Genomic DNA, 15078 nt, shown 5'->3' with positions numbered 1-15078 from the left:
TCTTCATTGGTTTCCCATCAAATTCAGAATTAAATTTAAAGTCCTTCTCCTCACATACAGAGTCTTGAATAATCAAAGAGTACTTTTTTAAATATTAAGCAACCTAACTAATAGGGTTGCAAACTCCCAGCAAAAAAAAAAAATAGGGAACCACCCTCCACCTCATGATGCTTAATCGATGTAATCAAATTTAATTTGATGCAGGGGGAAAAATGCACAGAAATAAATTATTTTTCAAGAATAAATAAATAGATTCAACATCTTTCTTCAACAGAACTGCAGACTGCACAGATGGTATCTTCCCAAAGGAAAAAGTACTACAGCTTACTAGGGTATATTAGACTTAACAGTTATTATATACAGTAATGGACTTCTATACATTTTACATCAGATTAAAACTTTGGGTGTAAGATTCAGATAATTATTTATTAAAAGCTCGACATTTTAAATGAGAATAAGAAAGAGAAGTATGTCTTTGTGCCCCCTTTTCCCTGTTCATGCCCTATCGGCCCCCCTGGCTAAACTTTGCTAGATCTGCCCCTGCACAGTTACCAGCCGTCAGCTACGTAGAAAAAGATCCTGGTGTAGAAAGTAATATTAAATAAATTCTAATAACAGCTTATCAAGCTTAATAGTGCTGCTGTTGTTCAGCCGCTGGTTTCCTCTTTCTGGTGAGAAGTGGGCCAAAAACTAAGAAGAGAGACGGACTCCCGACAGAAAAGCCGATCAGCTGATCATTAAGCAGTTTCACGATTGAAGTAGCAGCAGGAGAGAGAGAGAAGAGGCAGTCGCTCCATATATTTGTTGTTAAGCTTAATGTGGGAATGCTTTACAGACATTCAGAGATGAACTTACACACTTGCTTTACTTCTCTCTGGGAAAACTTCCTCGGAGATGAAATGCTGGTTTGCTAGCGAGGCTACAAATACACACAGCTGCTCTATCACGTGATGCATACTGCTCCTACGTGCTACGGTTATGAGCCGAGTTACGCCGTGTAGCAAGTTTTGTGAGGTGCTTTTTTGATATTTAATGGATCGGATTACATTTTTTATTTCTCGCCGATATCCAATCCAGTAATTTGGGTCAGTATCAGACCGATACCGATACGTAATATCGGATCGGTCCATCTCTAATATGTACAAGTAGCGGTAATTACAAGTACGAAACATGTACTGTGTTAGGGTTAGGGTTAGGGTTAACCCTAACCCTACTGTGTTACGAGTAACAAATATAGTACATAACAATAGCCTACAGCACACCAGAAAAATAGATTCGGCCTACCTTTTAGGCTCAGGTGCAGTGAAACGGCTTTAACAAGAAGAAAAGTCAGTCATTCACTACCATCTTCCTGCGCACTAAAACGAATAGTTATGTCTATAACTTCTGTTCCCTGAAGGAGAGGAACGAGGTACAACACATAAGTATGGGATATCACGCCCTGCGTGTCGGGCTGAAGAAACCTTTAATCACGCCTTTAAGGCAGATGACGTGTGATGACACAGTCATCCCTCAGTTCGATAGCTGCTCTTCACAGAGCCAAACTGCTCAGTGGGGCCACCTTGTGTTGTACCTTGTTCCTCTCCTTCAGGGAACAGAAGTTATAGACATAACTATTCGTTCCCTTTCAGTCGATTCACTCGGTACAACACATAAGTATGGGACATATATACACGCCCCACAGAGCAACCACCGAACCAGAATCGGACCACCACATCCTTAGTGAGTGGTAGACCCAGCAGAAAGGACAGCATGAGCGACCGAAAGGGCTGTAACGTCCAACCGATAAAACCGCACAAAAGTGTGCGTTGATGCCCAACTAGCTGCCGCACAAATATCAGCTACAGGCACCCCTTTAAAAAGAGCCCATGAGGTTGCCATGCCCCTGGTGGAATGAGCTCTCACCCCGTGGGGCAAAGCAAGACCACCGGTGCCGTATGCCAGTGAGATAGCTTCTATAATCCAGTGGGACAGCCTCCGTTTGGACAGAGCTCTACCTCTATTTGGATTAGCGAAGCAGACAAACAGCAGGTCACATAAACGCACATTCTGAGTGCGCTCAATGTAGGTGCGTAGCACACGCACTGGACAAAGAGAATGCGTCCTCCTCTGCTCCTCAGATGCAAAAGGAGGGGAGCAAAAGCTCAGCAACTCAAACTCCATTGAGCTAGAAGATGCAGGCATGATCTTGGGAAAATAGGCAGCATTTGGACGCAATACGACTTTGTGGCCATCAGAAGAGAACTGTGTGCAGGAGGGATGCACAGAGAGCGCATGAAGGTCACCCACTCGCTTTGCCGAAGCCAAAGCGAGAAGTAATGCAGTCTTATATGAAAGAAATTTCATATCCACAGACTCAATGGGTTCAAACGGGGGGCTGCAAAGGGCCTCCAGCACCAAAGACAAGTCCCAAGCAGGGACACTGGACTTAAGCACGGGCCTCAGCCGGCGAACTCCTTTCAGAAAACGTATGGCGAGGGTGCACCTAGTGTCACCCCGTCAAAGCCAATATGACAAGCAGATATAGCTGCTAAATAAACCTTAATTATCGAAAATGAAAGGCCCTTATCCAGCAGCTCCTGCAGGAATGTCAAAACATCCACAATAGAGCACTGAAATGGGAGAGTGTGGCGGTCCTGGCACCATTGCTCGAAGGCGCGCCATTTGTAAGCGTACAAGCCTCTAGTAGATGAGGCCCTAGCGCTCTGAATTGTCGCTATCACACTAGGTGGCAAACCCTTAGCAATCACGTTTAACCTCTCAGCAGGTAAGCATGAAGGCGCCACAGATCTGGGCGCGGATGAAACACTTCTCCTCCCGCCTGAGAGAGGAGATCCCTGCGGAGAGGAAGCTGCCAAGGACTCGCTGCTAGCAGGCTGATTATCTCTGCATACCACGACCTTGTGGGCCACCAAGGGGCCACTAGAATCAGAGAGAGGGGGAATGCCGATGCACTCTCTCTAGAACTGGAGATATCATTTCCACTGGGGGAAATGCATACAGGAGCACGTCTGGCCATTGGTGCGCTAGCGCGTCCAAGCCCAAGGGTGCATCGTGGTCGATTATGGAGAAGAACAGGGGGCAGTGAGTATTTACCCTGGAAGCAAAAAGATCTATTTGCGCCTTGCCAAATAGGTCCCAAATCTGAGCCACTATTAAAGGGTGTAACCTCCATTCTCTCACCAGAGGACTCCCCCTGGAGAGAAGGTCCGGCCCCAGGTTCAGGTGGCCCGGGACATGGGTGGCTCTTAGAGACAGAAAATGAACACTGCACCACAACAGCAGAGAGCGAGACAGGAGCAGCCCGGGCTCCCTCCAAGGACGGAGAGCTAGCATGCAAGACGCAGTTACTGGCAGCCTCCTCCGGAGGTGACGCGATGCACACAAACGGTGAGAGAGAGTCCAGCGTTGAAACGCTCTCATTTTTAACAGTCCAAGTGGCACTATGGCGATCATAGATGCCATCATGCCCAACAAGCTTAATATTGTCTGGAAACGCAGTCTGCGTCCCAACTGAAACTGAGCAAGGCAGCGATGAAACGCGGCCACTCTGTGCTCCAACAAACGTGCGCGGCTGGTAAGCGAGCATATTTTCAAACCGAGAAAAGTAATCTGCTGACTCGGGATTAGCGAGCTCTTTTGAAAGTTCACAGAGAACCCCAGTGTCTGAATGTGTGACAGAACCAGCGACAGCTGTGTCTCCACCTGCTCTCTGGAGCAAGCTACGAGAGCCCAGTTGTCTAGGTAGGCTAAGATGCGGATTCCTCTCTCTCTGAGGGACGCTAGCGCTGCCTCGGCACATTTCGTAAAGGTGCGAGGAGCGAGCAAGAGCCCGAACGGCAGCACTAGGTATTCGTAGGCTACGCCCTCGAATGCAAACCTCAGAAACTGCCTGTGTTTCAGGTGTATAACCACATGAAAATAAGCATCTGTTAGATCGATTGTTGCAAACCAATCTCCCGGGCCGACCGCATTCAAGAGCTGTCTGAGTGTTAGCATCTTGAACCTGTACGTTCGTAGATACGTGTTCAAGACTCGCAGGTCGAGGATGGGACGAAGCGTTCCCCCTTTTTTCGGAACAACAAAATAACAGCTGTACCAACCTTTGTCTGTCTCCGAAGCGGGGACCACTCGTATTGCTCTTTTCTGCAATAGCGCCTTTATTTCCTCTCTGAGTATCATGGCCGCCTCGGTGTTGACAGTCGTGTTTACGACTCTTTGGAAACGAGGCGGCTTGACCCGGAACTGCAACCGGTAACCCATGGCAACGGTTCGCAGCACCTGTCACTACCCGATCCGTACCGGAAACCCGATCGGTACCCCGCATGCACGAAAGGTGTCTACTTGCGGTCGAAGCGTTTTACGATAGTTACAGGTCAGAGTATCTGTTAAGATGTTAAGAATAATAAGTATCTCTTAAAATGTTTCCGATAATGAAACATTTAATATAATGTAGACAAAAACAAAAAAAATAAAAAGATAATGACAGATCGGGACTCCCGATCCTTGCTGAGCATGTGCAAAGTCGGACCGTACAAATCGGGTCTACCCGATCCGTACCGCGCATGTGCAGGGGTTTTCTTCTTCTTCTGTTCGTTTAATGGCAGTGTACTCCCCAGTGTACGAGGATACCGCCACCTGCTGACTGAGCGAATGAACCCTATTGTAAACTGAATTAGCATCATTACAAACGTGTGTTAAATTTGATTTAGTGATAATCGAGTGTGTTTATGCTTGTCTGTGTGGAGAGGATTGTTGAAATAGTGATGATGATGTCCACTATCACTGTCAATTGCCAGTAAACACTTCATCTGGCTGCTGAATCTTCACGTGACATATTACAAAGTCTGTATTATTAACTCTGTAATTAGGCACCATTCTTCTTATTTTACGGCGCTGTTGTTCAATCGGGGAACGCTCTCTGTTGAGGAGAAAAGCGTGAATTTGTTGCGGATACGGATTATCCATTGTTTAAATGTCCCGGTAGTCGAAAAGGAGGCAGAGCTGTTGAGAAATGCTAGGAGCTAACTGGGCGCTAACCGTGTCATTCAAATATATTGAATGTCGCAATGTTGGCAAAGAGAGGAAGTGACGTAAGATTTGCGCATGCGGGGTACAGATCGGGTTTCCGGTACGGATCGGGTAGCGACAGCACCCACGGAGAGGGGGCGCAAGCGCGCCACTGAGGGAAGTGAGCAGCCAGCCGGCTGACCTGCAGCACCGTCGACGGGACGTTGTCGCCCCCCAGTGTGTCTGCAGGGGACTGCATCACCTGCCTGACCTGGCTCATTCTGCCTGCAGGCTGAGTATTTGATTGTTTGAGAATAAACAACACTCTTTATTGACTGTAACATGGAAACATGTACATTTATACATTTTGTTGGAGGCACCTTTTCTGGGGCACAACAATGAAAAACAGCGGGAACACTCGATGTGGTCACCTGAACATTTAACACACCTGAACAGGGAGTTACCTGAGGCATTTTGTGTGCAGGGGTTTTGTGCTTGGGAGACAGTGTTAGGAAAGTGCAGCGCCTTCTGGGGCTGACAACCTGAACATAACTTAAGTGGCACCTCTTGTGCGGCAACAGAGGGGTAAAAACAGCGTCTCCCTGCTGCTGGACCCCCTCTCCACTCAAAACCACAGCTAAGAGGGCTGAGGCTTCTTCCTCCTGGGCGTCGGGTCCCGCCGGGGGCCCGAGGGTGGGCCTTTGCTCCAGGCCGACTGGCGTGGAGCTCAGGCCGGAGGATGTGCTCTCGCTGGCGGCACACCCACTTCAACAGTGGGCGCCGGTCTCTTGCCAGACGGCAGAGGAGCAGCGGGCCTGTGAGAGCTAGCTGTGGGCTTGGGCTTGGGCTGACGTCTAGGGATGATGTCGCGCAGAGCTTTCATCTGCTTCTTCCTCAGATCGAATCTAGCCTGATTGGCTTCAAGTGAATGTCCGAATAACCCAGCCGCAGACACTGGTGCGTCCAGATATACAGCCCTGTCCCTATCCGGGACGTCCGAGAGGGTCAGCCACAGGTGCCTCTGCGCCACTACTGTCGAAGCCATCCCTCTGCCCAGGGAGAGCGCTGCACAGCGAGACGCACGGAGGATATAATCTGTGGCGACTCTGACCTCGTTAAGAAGAGGTGCCAGCGGGCTGTCATCAGGAACCAGCGATCCGAGCTCCGTCAGGCACATTGCCTGGTACATCTGGAGCATGGTGACAGAGCTCATGGCGCGAGCAGGCCCGGCCTGAGCTCGATAAATGTTCTCCAGCTGCGAAGCAGAGAATCTGCAGTACTTGGACGGCAGAGTTGCGGGGCCGCCGACACCATGGTTATGGGACAGGGCCAGATAAGCAGCCAGAGACCGCTCCATAGGGGGTGGGTTAGCTAAGCCAGCCCCCTTGGCGCCGTCCAATTCCATGTACTGTCCATAGCCGGGCACAGTGACGCGGGTAGACAGAGGTTTGTCCCATGATGCTGTTAGCTCGCAGAGAAAGTCTGGGGACATGGGAAGGCAGTTTTTGGCCGTTGCGGGCTCCTGTGGGAGGAAAAACCCCGCGAACCGCGACGGCTTCTGAGCTGGCGGAGGAGAGGGCCAGTCCACCTGCAGCTTCTCAGCAGCACGGAGAAACAAGGAGAAAAGAGAGGTGTCATCGTTGCCGACCGGCGCAGCAGCGGCGGTACATTGGGCCGACAATGAGCTCTCCTGCTCATCCTCCGACAAACCATGGATGTCCAGGCCGATGTCCAGCACGTCATCATCGTCCTGGGGAGCGCTCCTGCATGGTTCCGGCTCATCATCGGCTAGCCGGCAACATATTCCATGTGGTCAGCCCAGCTAATTGTGGGGACATCAACCGGAAAATCCTCGTCTTCGGACTCGGACGAAGCCGGGGCTCCAGACTCGGAAAGGAGAGGGTCATGCCGTGCGACAGCCGAGCGTCCCAGCACTTTTTCCACAAACGTCACCCGTCTTTCCAGGGTCGAGCGCCGGACCTGGCGACAAAACGCACAGGCTTCGGGCTCCGTCAACGCTCTCCTAGAGTGGACGATCCCCAGGCAGACAGGGCAGGCATCGTGCTGGTCGCTGTTGTGCAAAGAGAAACCGCATCCCTGAGGACAGGGGCAAACAGAAGATTTCTGCTTTGCTCACTTCGGTTTGGAGTACATTCCAAAACACAAAGCAAAACGCTGCACGGGAAAACTTGAAATTAGCGCACCGCGGGCAGCCTACACACCAACTGCGCGGTGGAGGCTAACACCAACAGGGGCAGTTAGGCTAAGTTCAAGTCGGCAGACAACGGAGCTAACTAGCAGCAGCTAGCCAGCCCAACTCAGCAGAGGTGTTCTCAGCGAGGTGAAGAGCGTAAGAACTGAGGGATGACTGTGATGACAGCGGCTATATGTGCAGGCGGGACCGTGCATGTGTCATCACACGTCATCTGCCTTAAAGGCGTGATTAAAGGTTTCTTCAGCCAGGACACGCGAGGGCGTGATATCCCATACTTATGTGTTGTACCGAGTGAATCGACTGAAAGGGAACCACCAAAGTCCTCTTCTCCAGTGTTGGATACGAAAAGGCTCAGGATGGCTACGTCATCCACTCTCCGCTTCTCTCCTTCGTTGTCACTTTTAAAACCAAACAAATCCTCGTTGACAGTGTCAGAGTCGAACACCCTCAGAAGGGCCGTGGCGGTGTCCTCCTCTCCACCATGCGGCAGTCCACCCCTTTGAAATCCGTTGGTGATCATGGATGTTTTCACACTTTTCCACGCTGTCAGATTCCACCGGTGGAGTTGAGCATAACTTGCTTTTCGCAAGTTTATTGCCGCTCGCCATCCACGCCTCCCGCTGAACGCGTAGCGCTACTTTGAAGTTTGTTTTTCGCGCTACTTGTACGGCACTAGCATAAGAAAAGAAAACTAGTATAAGAAAACTAGTATAAGAAAAATCTGCCACCGCAAACTGTTCATCAAGTAACAGATAGCGCTGCACACGTGGAGACAGGGCACACATCCAGCAGTGATGACGCTTATGTATATGTGGTGAACACAGCTCAACATCCTAAACTCCCACATACTGAAGTCAGAGTAATGGGCACCCAGATACCGGTGCTAATCGATTCTGGGGCCACTGCTAACTGCTTAACTGAAGCTACCTACAACAAACTGACACCACGTCCTACGTTGACTTCTACAGACATCAAGATTTACCCATACCACTCATCTACGTCTCTCCCTGTGTGTGGTGCATTCAGGTGCAGTGTGGAAAAACAAGACAAAACAGTTAGGTGTTCCTTCTTCGTCATTAAAGGAGGAGGTTTCAATATTTTTGAGTTTTGAAACCTCAAAAGCCTTGGGACTCCTCCATATTGTCATTGCGGTCTCTTCTCAGTCTCAACGTTCTGTTGCAGACAAGCTAGTAGAACAACACCCAGAACTTTTCCAGGGAATTGGAAAACTGCACATAAACACAGATGTAAAATCAACCTGTCAACCACACAGACGTGTTCCTTTTCATTTACGTCAAAAAGTGGAGGACGAACTTCAGAAATTAGAATCTGATGACATGATTGAAAAGGTTACGGGACCAACACCGTGGGTTTCACCCATAGTAACACTGCCAAAACCAAAGAATCCGGACGACGTACGGATATGTGTGGACATGAGACAAGCAAACACTGCAATCGAACGAGAACGACACATCACGCCCACGATTGATGATGTAATCCATGAGCTGATTGGATCTACGGTGTTCTCAAAACTTGATCTCGGGGCAGGATACCACCAATTTGAATTACACCCTGACAGCCGCTACATTACGACGTTCACTACTCATCTGGGATTTCGGCGCTATAAAAGACTGAGCTTTGGAGTCTCTTCTGCAGCTGAAGTGTTCCAAAATGCTATTTATCAGACGCTGCAAGGACTGAACGGTGTCAAAAATCTCAGTGATGACATTATAGTCTTTGGCAGGGACCAGGCTGATCATGACAGCAGTCTTACAGCTCTCTTTAAGTGACTATCAGAGTCAGGTCTTACTCTGAATCGAGAGAAGTGTGAATTTAATAAAACAAAACTTGAGTTTTTTGGTTTCATCTTCTCTGCAGGTGGCGTTTCAGCAGATCCTAAAAAGGTTGTAGCAGTTCAACACGCTCCCAACCCAAAAACACCTGCTGACATCAAAAGTCTCCTTGGCATGGCCAATTACTGCTCAAGGTTCATCAGAGACTTCTCATCGATCTCTGAGCCACTGCGCAGGCTCACACACAAGGCCACCCCTTGGACATGGGGTCAAGACCAAGAAACTGCGTTGCAGGCACTCAAGGTCAGTCTCACAAGCGACACGACGATGTCCTACTTCTATCCCAGCAGACAGACTGAACTGATTGTTGATGCTAGTCCAGTAGGACTGGGCGCCATCCTCTGTCAAAAAGATGAAAAGGGGATGAAGCACATTATTGCATATGCAAGCAGAGCACTGAGTGATGTGGAAACGAGATCAAATCAAATCAATTTATTTATATAGCACTTTTCACAGGATAAAAACCACAAAGTGCTTCACAGTAATATAAAACAGAAATACATAAAATACATTAATAATAAAACACAGCACAAATCTAATTAAAAGCCAATCTAAATAAATGAGTCTTAAGTTGCTTTTTAAAAGAATAAATACAATCAAGGCAACGTAATGATGTAGGGAGAGCATTCCACAACCTGGGGGCCACCGCTCTAAAAGATCTCTCTCCTCTGGTCTTAAAACGAGTTCGTGGAACTACCAACAGCCTTTGATTAGAAGATCTCAGGCTGTGAGAGGGAGCGTTTGGTTCTAAAAGATCAGAAATGTAAGAAGGGGCATCACAATTCAAAGCTTTAAAAGTCAGTACCAAGATTTTAAAATGAATTCTGAAATGTACTGGAAGCCAGTGTAATGAACGTAACACTGGTGTAATGTGCTCTCTTTTTCGTGTCTTAGTTAAAAGCCTTGCAGCAGCATTCTGGACTGACTGGAGGAGGTCAAGATTCCTTTTGCTCAAACAAAGAAAAAGGCTGTTACAATAATCTAAGCGAGAAGAAATAAAAGCATGAATAACCATTTGTAACTCAGTCTTAGACAGCAAAGTTTGCAGTTTGGAGATGTTTCTTAGCTGAAAAAGGCAGTTCCTAATTAACTGGCGAGAGTGTTGTTCTAGGGACATGGCAGAATCAAACATCACACCAAGGTACCCGAGGCTCAGGTGAACCGATGAGCCAAGAGAACCAAGATGCTGTTTGATTAGAGATATCTGGTTGTCAGGGGCAATAATTAATGTTTCTGACTTCTCAGAGTTCAACTGTAAGTAGTTGTCACCAAGCCACTGTTCAATGGAAGCTAAACATTTAATTAAAGAGGACAGTTTATGGACTTCCATCGGCTTAAAAGAACAATAGAGCTGAATATCATCAGCATAGAAGTGATAAGACACCTCAGGGAACTGCCTAATTATAAGTCCTAGAGGTAACATGTACAAAAGAAAATGAATAGGACCCAGAACTAAACCCTGCGGTACCCCCACATCTCAGATCTTTAGAATGTGACATAAACCGATTTGCAAAAACACTAAAAGATCTGTTGGAGAGGTACGACTGAAACCACTTCAAAGCCAGTCCAGACACACCAACTACGTCCCGGAGCCTGTTAATCAGGATGGTATGATCAATGGTGTCAAAGGCAGATGTCAAGTCCAACAAAACCATGAGTGAGGATGCTCCGGAGTCAGCTGACTCCATAAACAATAGAGTTTATGGAGTCAAACAGTACCTTGGAATTTCTCTTGCTTGATGATATTAACTGAGAAAAATATGCTGATCTGGCTGTTTTTATGGTTTCATGTAAGGAAACCCAAAGTTCCCTAAGGTGGAGCCTGTGAACTTCGAGTTTGGTTGATTTCCAAAGACGTTCTACTTTTCTACAGATTCTTTTGACCTTCCTTACATCATTATTTATCCATGGATGAGCTCTTTTTGGGGCAGCAATGACAGATTTCATAGGTGCCACTGAATTTAAAATCTCCAAGCAGTGATTATTAAAGCACTGTGTAGCAACATCAGCATCAGTGCAGCCACTAATCACATGAGGGTCCAACATATTAGAAAACTTCAAAGCAACATCCTGATTTATGAACCGCTTATGGAACATGAGATTAGAAGGTGGTGCGTACAGTGGGAAGCTAAGACTAAAAGTAACACAGGAATGGTCACTCACTTGTACGTCTTTAACACAGACATTAGTTATGTCTAAGCCAAGAGAAAACACAAGGTCCAAGGTGTGGCCTTTAACATGGGTGGGCCCAGAGGCATGCTGAATAAAACTAAAAGAGTCTGTAATAGATAAAAAGTCAGAGGCCATGCTACAGCTAAGATCATCCACGTGGAGGTTGAAATCCCCAATCATTAAGACTTTCTCCAGTTTAATAATGGAAGATAAAAAGTCCGTAAAATCTTTAATAAAAACACCAGCGGGGCCGGGAGGGCGGTAAATTAAAACACAATAAAATATATCTGAAGAACCAACCTTAAGAAATTGTGACTCAAAGGAAGGGAAAACTCAGAGTCCACAGTCCTGCAAGCGAAATTGTCTCGGTGAATAGTGACCAGACCACCACCACGACGGTCCAAACGCGGAGTCCCGATGAAGCGACAGCCGCCCGGGCAGAGCTCATTAAGGTGGATAAATTCATTCTCCCGCTGCCAAGATTCCATGAGAAACATGAAGTCCAGACTATTACTGCTAAAAAAAGTCATTCAATACAAATGATTTGTTGGCTATGGAGCGAGCGTTCAGGAGAGCGATCTGAAGCGGAGGTGACAGGCTGACGTCATCAACAGCTGATTGACGGGGAATTGACAGCAGACACCTGGAATGAAGACGTAGTCTCCCGGTACCTCTAGCTGTGGAATTGTGGTCTTGTAGAATGATAGGCCAAAGTGAAAGCATCCCGCATCTCCAGACAAGACGCCGATCCAGGTAATCGTTCTGTTCGCCCGTGATGAAAAGCCGGGTAGGTGGTAACCGATCGGCCTTATCCGCGTCCTGGAGGGGAACCTCCCAGTTTGGATTCGGGAGACAGACACTATCTCTACTTTTAAGATTAGGCTTAAAACTTTCCTTTTTGCTAAAGCATATAGTTAGGGCTGGACCAGGTGACCCTGAATCCTCCCTTAGTTATCCTGCAATAGATGTAGGCTGCCGGGGGATTCCCATGATGCATTGAGTTTTTCCTTTCCAGTCACCTTTCTCGCTCTCTATGTATTAACAGACCTCTCTGTGTTGAATCATATCTGTTATTAACCTCTGTCTCTCTTCCACAGCATGTCTTTTATCCTGTCTTCCTTCTCTCACCCCAACCGGTCGCAGCAGATGGCCCCGCCCCTCCCTGAGCCTGGTTCTGCCGGAGGTTTCTTCGTGTTAAAAGGGAGTTTTTCCTTCCCACTGTCGCCAAAGTGCTGCTCATAGGGGGTCATATGATTGTTGGGTTTTTCTCTGTATCGACTTTTGTTGTGATTTGGCGCTATATAAATAAAATTGAATTGAATTGAATTGAACCGGTACCAAATACCGGAGACGTTCTCTACCATGGAGCGGAAGAAATCCCCTCTGTCGGGCGCGTTTCCTTTTAGCCTGGACACCAGACCTACAGCCCCTTCTAGACGACCTCCTTAACCTTGTTTTTGCTCCTGGGTTATTGTTTGGAGCTAAGAACAGGTACTGGTAGTCGGGAGAGGGAGGAGGGCAGACAAACGGCGGAGGGAAAGCCTGGTGGTAGCTCTGCCAGCTGTCAAAATTTTACCATACATATTTTGATACTCAACAATGTATGTGAACTGTAGATCAGAGTAGCAATTAGACCTTCATGATATATCACAGATGAGATGACAAGATAAAAAAATATATACTGAAGCAGTCGACAAAAACACGGAGCAGCAACAGCGGCCAAGCCAAACACAGGCGCCATGTTTCAAGCCCCTCGATAGCTCTGTTGAGATACTCGCAGACTGAGAAAGAAGCACTCGCCATTGTGTGGAGTTGCGAACATTTCCATTTGTATGTTTATGGACATCCATTCACACTGGTGACCGATCACAAGGCACTCAAAATCATCTGGAATAACCCAAGATCAAAACCACCTGCCAGAATAGAAAGATGGGGACTGAGACTTCAGCCATATAACTTCAGAGTGGAATACAGAAAAGGTGCTGATAATCCAGCTGACTTTATGTCACGTCATCCAGTGCCAACACAGGAGAATGAAAGTGCTCGTGCATGTAAGGTTGCAGAAGAGTATGTCAATTTCTTCTCTTATCACTCCAAAAGCCATGACACTTCACGAGATAAAAACAGAGACTCTGAAAGACCAGGTTCTGCAGGAAGTCATCGGTCACATCAGGAACAACACGTGGCATCTAACAGATAAATCCCAGCATGCTGACATTTTGAAATCATTCAAACATGTTCAAAGTGAACTAACAGTAGCTGACTCATCTGACTTCATACTCAGAGGCACGAGGATAGTTATTCAAACTGTCCTACAAGAAAGAGCAATACAACTGGCACACGAAGGGCACCAGGGTATCGTCAAGACCAAAGCGCTGCTACGTACCAAAGTATGGTTCCCAGAGATTGATCGGAAAGCAGAATCTGCAGTTCAAAACTGTCTGCCATGCCAAGCTAGCACACCTGTCACACACACTGACCCTCTGCAGACGTCACCATTACCCGAAACGCCCTGGCACAGTGTCAGTGCAGACGTTTATGGACCGCTCCCTACGGGGGAAATACCTGCTCGTTATCACAGACGAGTATTCTCGCTATCCAGTCGTTGAAAGTGTACGCTCAACATCAGCATCTTCTGTTATCCCAGTCATTGACAAAGTGTTCTCCATGTTTGGAATCCCAAGGACAGTAAAAACTGACAATGGTCCTCCTTTTAACAGTGAGGCTTTCTCACAGTTTGCCGACTACCTAGGATTTCATCATCGCCAAAATCACACCTTGTTGGCCTCAGGCGAACGCCATTGCTGACAGATTTACGAGAACCCTATGCAAAGCACTGAGAGTTGCCGAGATGCAGGGCACACCATGGAGACAGCAACTAAACATCTTTCTTCGTGAGTACAGATCTACATCTCATTGCACAACAGCAAGCTCACCAGCTGAAATACTGTTTCAACGCCAGCTATACACCAAGCTCCCTTTCGTTAACACCACTCCACGGAAGTGTTCAGACGCTGAAGTGAGAGCAAGGGATGATAGTGCAAAGATCAAGATGAAGGTGATCGCAGATGCAACTCGTCGCGTCAGACTGGGTGACACAGTGCTGCATCGCCAACCCAAGCACAACAAATTATCCACACCATACAATGCAAAACCCTATAAAGTGACTAAAGTTAAGGGTTCTGAAATTAAAGCTACAAGGGATGGACACTCAATTGTCAGCAATGCCTCATGCTTCAAGAAAATCAGACATGGACTTGAAGATGCCCCACCTGGACGACATGTCGACCCCGCCTTGACAGACAAGCCCAGATACCCAGTCAGATCAAACAGACGCGTACCTATGCATCTGTCTGATTACATCAGATCTAAGACTTGAATATCTGAGTGACCCGTTAAAGGTTACGCTGCGTGTAACATGTTTGTTGTTCCTGAATCTAACACTGTAACCAGTATTCTAGTGTTGAATGTTGATAGTGATTAGTCAGAGATCTGCGCAAATGCAGTGCTGTTTAAGTGATGTTTAGGTGTGGAGAAACTCAAGTAATAAGAACGTTCAGTAATTTTATTAGGTGTTGTTATCATAGGTTCAGATTAATAATTCACCTCACTGAGTACCTAAGTTTGTTAAAGAAAAAAAAAAGGAGGTGATTGTGATGTTTACAGAACTTTTATTTTGAAAGGTCGAATGTAAGGCAGAAGGAGGATATAGAAAAAGGAGACAACAGAAAACGGTAGATGAACAAGTTAGCGCTGCAGACTGTGTTGCCGCTGCAAGCCTGAGAATTAAAGAATGGAACTGAGAAAGACTGAAGGTGTCATCATTAA

The 15078-nt window shown here is 47.1% G+C and overlaps 1 pseudogene; it reads right to left on the bottom strand.

Moving 5' to 3' along the window:
• Positions 1–1719: 1719 nt before the first annotated feature.
• Positions 1720–5290, bottom strand: LOC148100793 (uncharacterized; annotated as a pseudogene).
• Positions 5291–15078: the final 9788 nt, after the last annotated feature.

The sequence above is a fragment of the Neolamprologus brichardi genome, chromosome 10, assembly GCF_056152115.1.
Source record: "Neolamprologus brichardi isolate AB-2024 chromosome 10, ASM5615211v1, whole genome shotgun sequence".
Classification (NCBI taxonomy): domain Eukaryota; kingdom Metazoa; phylum Chordata; class Actinopteri; order Cichliformes; family Cichlidae; genus Neolamprologus; species Neolamprologus brichardi.
The sequence above is the reverse complement of the archived record's forward strand: the minus strand, read 5'-3'. Positions and strand labels throughout refer to the sequence as shown.